Genomic DNA, 6,000 nt, shown 5'->3' on the forward strand with positions numbered 1-6,000 from the left:
TTAAAGCTTGGACAACTGGCTTCTTGGATAGCGTAATTAAAGAAGCTATTGAAATAAAGTCAGCATTAACACCCTACATAGAGACAATGGCCTGCAGCTCAGCACGGCATGGGATCCAGCAATCGTGCAGTTAAAGCTGGCCCATAGAATGCAGAATCAACATATATCCGTGTATGGCGATGCGAGAGGCACCAGTGTTGTCACAGCTGACAGCTAGTGTAAGGGCCTTACCAGCAGCCCACTTGCAGTTGTACCACTTAACAATGGCCAAGGAGTATTTGGCCGAAAGCTCTTGCAATTCTAATTGCTTAACCAGACTGGAAACCCAAGAACTTATTATTCAATGTTACCGCCTGCGAGACTCTGCATTCTTATAAGGCATATCTTTGTTTATAGGACCCACACATTTAGAGAATGCATTTTACTACACCGAATTAAACACACAATAAAATTATGAAGGTAGCAGGAATAAAATATAGGGAACAAAATGTTATTCACACCTTAGACAGCAGTTATTAATCAAGGACCATGAAAAGGATGCAGTATTTGAGAAGGGAGTCAGAAAGAGTTTTAGCCTATCACCGATGTTACTCAATCTGTGCAACGAGCGGGCAGTACACAAAAACAAGGAAAAATTTTTGAAGGTAATTTGACATTTCAGGGAGAATAAATAAAAGCTTTGCCATTTTAGACAAACAATTCTGTAGGAGATGACAAAGGATTTGGAAGGGCAATTGAATGGAACAAACAGTCTCTTGAAATGAAGTGATCATATGGCATTTATTGGTCGAGATATCCCCTTCGGGGTTCGGCCACTGTATTGCAAGTCTTTTTAGTTGACGCCCCTTCGGCGATTTGCATGTCAATGATGATGAAAGACACACAACACCCAGTCCCATGATGGAATCGAACCCAGGCCCCCTTTTGTGGTAGGTGGTAACACTACCGCTGTACTACGGAGGCGGACAGTATCTTGAAATGAGGTTATGAGTGAACAACAAAAGCTAAACAAAAGTAATTGCATTAGTCAAATTATATCAGATGACACAAAAGTAGTCAACAAATTTCATAATTTGGGCTGCAAAATAACAAATGATAGCCAAAGTAGTAAGACCATAAAATGCAGACTGACAACAGAAGAAAAGAATTCACGAAAAGAAGGAATTTGCCAAGATATTTGAAAGTCTTTTCTGAAGGTATTTGTACGCAGTTTAATCTTGTACAGAAGGTAAACATGGATGACACACAATTCAGAAAAAAAGAAATGGGAGCTTTTGATATGTACTACTAAACAGTACTGAAGACTTGATGGGTAGATCAAATAATTAATGATGTATGTAATCAAATTAAGGAAAATTGCACAATTTATTGCACAATTTTATTTAAAGGAAGGATTGGTTGATTAGACACATCCCAAGGCATCAAGGAATTAATTTAGTGATGGAGAGAAATGTATAGGAGGTAAAAAATTATGGAGGGATAGGCATGAATAAAGAAAGCAGGTCCAAAGGGCTGTAGGTTGCAGTAATTATTTAGGGATGAAGCAGTTTGCACAGGATAGTGTGTGGAAAGTTGCATGAAACCAGTCTTTGGACTGAACATCACAATAAGCTAACACATCCTTTATCATTTTAAAATGATCCCTGTGGAAATAAATTTGTGTTACTTATCGAACCCAGCCAAAATGAATCCCACAATATAACATCCAGCCTCGACTGATTTGGAAATTATGGTAAAAGGCAGGCTGAGGGCCAGTGGCATATTTACACATTTCATGCAGTAGTGTGGTGGTCACTCGCCATAAGGTACAATGGGGAGGAAAGAGGGCTTGTGTGTTACTTGGCCTACTCAGCCAATAAGAAAACTGTGGGCAGACAAGGCATTTCAAAGGGATACTGTCACATTCTCATGCCTATATATCACATCTCCCTAATTCTAACACAGTCGGAAGAAACAAGCAAACATTTTGACAACAAAGATTAGCCTATTAACTTACAACATGCTATTAGTTTCCAATCAAGCTACAGCCTCATAATCTATGAACTATTCAGAAGAAACAAATACATGAGACTACAAATACTATTAATTTAATTGGGAGTAAAACTGTCACTTCAATGTAACCCAGGCCTCGGGCTAAGCTACATATCATTTTGGCCCAACCAGGTTTTTTTTAGCTTTAACATTCGTTGACTCTGCCAACTTACAACCAAACTGTCACACACTAAGATAATCACAATCTCTTAATTCTTGTGCCTCATTTCACTTGCAGCAATTTAAGCTGCACTATTAGCTCCCAACCTAACCACAACTTCATGCTTCATAACATTTTCTCAAAAAAGCAGCGGAGAAGAGAATTTTTTGTTATTTTGTAAAAAACTGACAGTGTTTCTATTTCAGCACTAGAAATTCATTTTCTTGCCTTTCATTGGTTATGTAACATATCATCCCCCTAGCTATGCAAAACTGACATGTTATCAACCTATGAGCTGTAGAGAAACACCTCTGTCACTGGTGCAGGCCTTGATCCACAGACGTACCTAATAATGGCTTATCAGCTAAACTGAGATGAAGTCCGATATAAAATGTCAAAAACTGTGTTCTTCATGCAGGAAAGACTCTCCCACATAGAAAACTACACAGAAATTAATCCATATCAACAACATAAAGCTGAAGAGACCAATACTTCTGACTCAGATAAATTTAATGAAGTACTAATTTTTAAAAAAAATCTCTTTCTGCTGGGAGAGACCAGTTTGAATTATAACCATCATCAAATCACAACAGATTTACCCTGACAAGCAAGTACACATTGGCTCCGAGCTGTGGCTTCTATGTGATATGTGTAAATTAATTTTAATCTGGGTAAATTAACTGATGTGATTATGGTTATTACTACAGAAACTTGTCATCGCCAATAGAAAGAAAGTAAATTTAGAGTGGTACTTTTTATTCTTATAATAAGAAAGAAACAACAAAATTACAACAAGCTCCCAAAATTTCTTATTTCTGAAGATGTAAATGCAAGCTCGTCAGTTGTTGCAGTATCACCACCAAAATTTCAATGAATTGGTTAAAAACAAAAAAGGCTATGCAAAGCAGAAGATGATGATCTTAAGAAAACTGCAACAATTGTTGGACTTTACCCTAGTGAACTGGAACAACCTACAGTAATCAAACAATGAACTGATCAATTACAAGAAGCTGATCAGATTACAAGAAGCTGATCACAGAAATGAAGGAAAAGTTAAATATATCCAATCATCAATAAGAAATAAGCATTCTGGCATCAATTCCTCAGAGCTGATACATTAAAAACAACTATGAAAGAATTACATGTTTCAGAAAGAAATTCAAAAGCAGCAATGAATTGAAGGATAAAGGGATACTGACTTAACCAAAACTTAAAGCATGGAAAGAACTTCCGGATGACATAGGACAATACATTACAGATTTTGTCCAGGGAAACAACCACCAGCACCAACTGTGCTTCCTCTTCAGTAGGCAGAAAAAAGGTTCAAAAGCTGAAGTACGTGCTACTGAGCAATTTGCTCCTTCACTGAAATGAGGACAAACTTAAGTGTTTCAGATAAACTTAAATGTAGGATATTCTTCTCGGTGGCGTTAACAATTATTAAGTCAGAGGTACGATACATAGTGTTGGCGGGAGGGGGGAGGAATTTCCTACATTTGCTACTTTTAGTAAATTCAGAGGCTGATAACATAGTGAATACATATGTAAGAAAGTTAATAATTTATTAATTTTCTGGCATGCTGACAGACAATGCACTGGCAAATGATCATGTTTCCAGTGCAACATCAAACAATGGTAAATCCAGGATAGAATGTAAGGAAAAAAATCAAACAACAGAGTGAATATTGTTAAAAGTTTCCAGTGTCTTTTACTCACTATCTAACCAGTTCCTGTACGGAAATGGGGGATACACAATGTGAAAATTTTTCATCCAGTGTGAAGAGAGACCGTGTCATGGTTACTTGTTTCTGTTTGTAATGGTTACTTGTTTCTGTTTGTAATTTACCTTTGTTATTTATGTGTTATGTGCATAAATTGTGACACAATGACAAAGTATTGCTGAATTTGAGACGTTTTGCAATCATTCTGAGGAAAATGGCTCTTGCAAACACTGCCCTAGAACCTATGCCATGTTACAGATGGTGCTGTTAGTTTATGTATGTTCCCTGTGTACAGGCTCTACAATTTTCAAAACATAAAATTATTAAGCTGAGAGCATTTTCCAGATAGGCTTAATCAATGGCAAATGGGTCACAGCAATTTTTCACTGAACTGTTGTGCCACTGATAATCAGCAGGATTCTGCTATTCAATGATCCCGAGACTATTACAAATTATAACAAACAGGCTCTCTTAGCATAAGAGTTAATCAGTAATACTGAGCAACACTTTTCTAGCTGGAGGTGCAAGCATGTTCTTAATTATATGAACTGAACAAATGCAGTGCATCTAAACATAAAAACTGCATGGAGTCTACAAATTTCACTAATAAATTAAGCATCTACACTGCTTCATAGTAGGAATGAGTTGTATTACCCAACTGCAAATTAGCCTATATCTCTTCTAGATAAGCACTATCAATGAAGATGTCGATGTAATGTCTGTAATTTGGTGCTCATTAAATCCACGCGGCTTGTTATTTATTACTACTGGGTGTTCTCGCAATTACTAATTGGTGTTCTGGCAAGTCGGGACTTCGTTAGTGCGTATTAGTACAAAATGACAACTTGAGCCTCTGTATGGTACACATGAGCTATAACTAATTACAAACTTACCTGTTCTTAACAGTTACAAACACGTACTATAAAAAATAGAAGTAGTTTTAAGGTTTTTAATCCTGTAGGCACACATGCCGGCACCATATGATGGCATAAAGGCAGGCACTAAACGTCGCACTGCACAAAAAACTAATCGCAGCACCAAATGAATAGTTATTGAACACTGGGTCCCTCTTTCCTTCGTAAAATCCAGTAATTAATAGAATCTTATTTCAACAGAAATGTTATTTTATGCAAAGCACGACTGATTCCGACCCGTTGTACACACAACATACATCGGAAGCTTTCATAACGTCTACTAATTACTTCTAGTCATTTCCGTGTACTCACACTTCCCGATTTGTGTCAAAGTCGAGAATGGTAATAACACTCAAATTTACGACTGTAAAAAAAACTATTACATACAAATGCCAAAAATACTCGTTACGTAAGCAAAACACAAGGTACTGACAGTTAGACACACGAATGGATTATAGCGTCTTACAGGTAATGCTACAAGAATATTTATCTGCCGATCACCCCTTTTATAAATGATACATACGCATTCCACGTGTATTTTCTGTTCCCCCAGATTGACGTCTCCATATAAAACAAATAATATTCCAAACCGTCCATTTAATACTTAAATACCCAAGCATTTCAAGGCTGCTGTGAAAGAAAACATGCTCGATAGGCACCTCAAGTAAAATTTTACCTGTAATTTCAATATGATAAACGGCAAACAGTCCCATCAGCATGTATAACAACTGGAACTCACACACTAAGTTTATTTAGGAACACTTCGGCGAAAAGCTGCACATAACAACTGCCGACATGTTTACTGCGTTCCACTGTTCGCTCTCGAAACGTAACGACCCGTTGCGCAGTTCTTCAGCGAGGCGGGAATTTTAAACTCGTTACAGGCGTTCCTTTCGCTTACGCAAATTCTAGTAGCATACTTTCTTGACATTTTGTAATAATTGATCTGAAAGTGGCTTATAACCGCAGTTTTTATTCCTCTTGAATGTAGTTTTCAGCTTCTGTAGCGACAAACAACTTCTCTAACCAGGGTTGCCAAGTTAGCGAAATTTCCGCTAAATTTGACAGATTTTACACACCCTCCGTGGGTGAAATTTTGCATTTAGCGGTCAACGGATTTGTGGATTGATGTCTGCAACAATATTTTTCCGTTTAATTCAGCCTTTCCATAACA

At 37.3% G+C, this 6,000-nt stretch overlaps 1 protein-coding gene across 3 annotated transcripts in view; it reads right to left on the reverse strand.

The window, feature by feature from the left end:
- LOC126106338 (BTB/POZ domain-containing protein 9) overlaps nt 1–5,641 on the reverse strand; it is a 116,685-nt gene extending 111,044 nt beyond the window's left edge. Inside the window, exon 1 of one of the 3 annotated variants that reach the window (XM_049912588.1) lies at nt 5,503–5,641. The gene's annotated coding sequence lies outside the window, so the exon portion shown is untranslated. Of the gene's footprint in view, nt 1–4,805; nt 4,913–5,138; nt 5,196–5,502 lie in introns of those variants that run through there. The other 2 variants (XM_049912590.1, XM_049912589.1) reach the window with 2 other exon arrangements.
- Between the last annotated feature and the right edge of the window lie 359 nt (nt 5,642–6,000).

This window comes from Schistocerca cancellata, chromosome 10, assembly GCF_023864275.1.
Source record: "Schistocerca cancellata isolate TAMUIC-IGC-003103 chromosome 10, iqSchCanc2.1, whole genome shotgun sequence".
Lineage (NCBI taxonomy): Eukaryota > Metazoa > Arthropoda > Insecta > Orthoptera > Acrididae > Schistocerca > Schistocerca cancellata.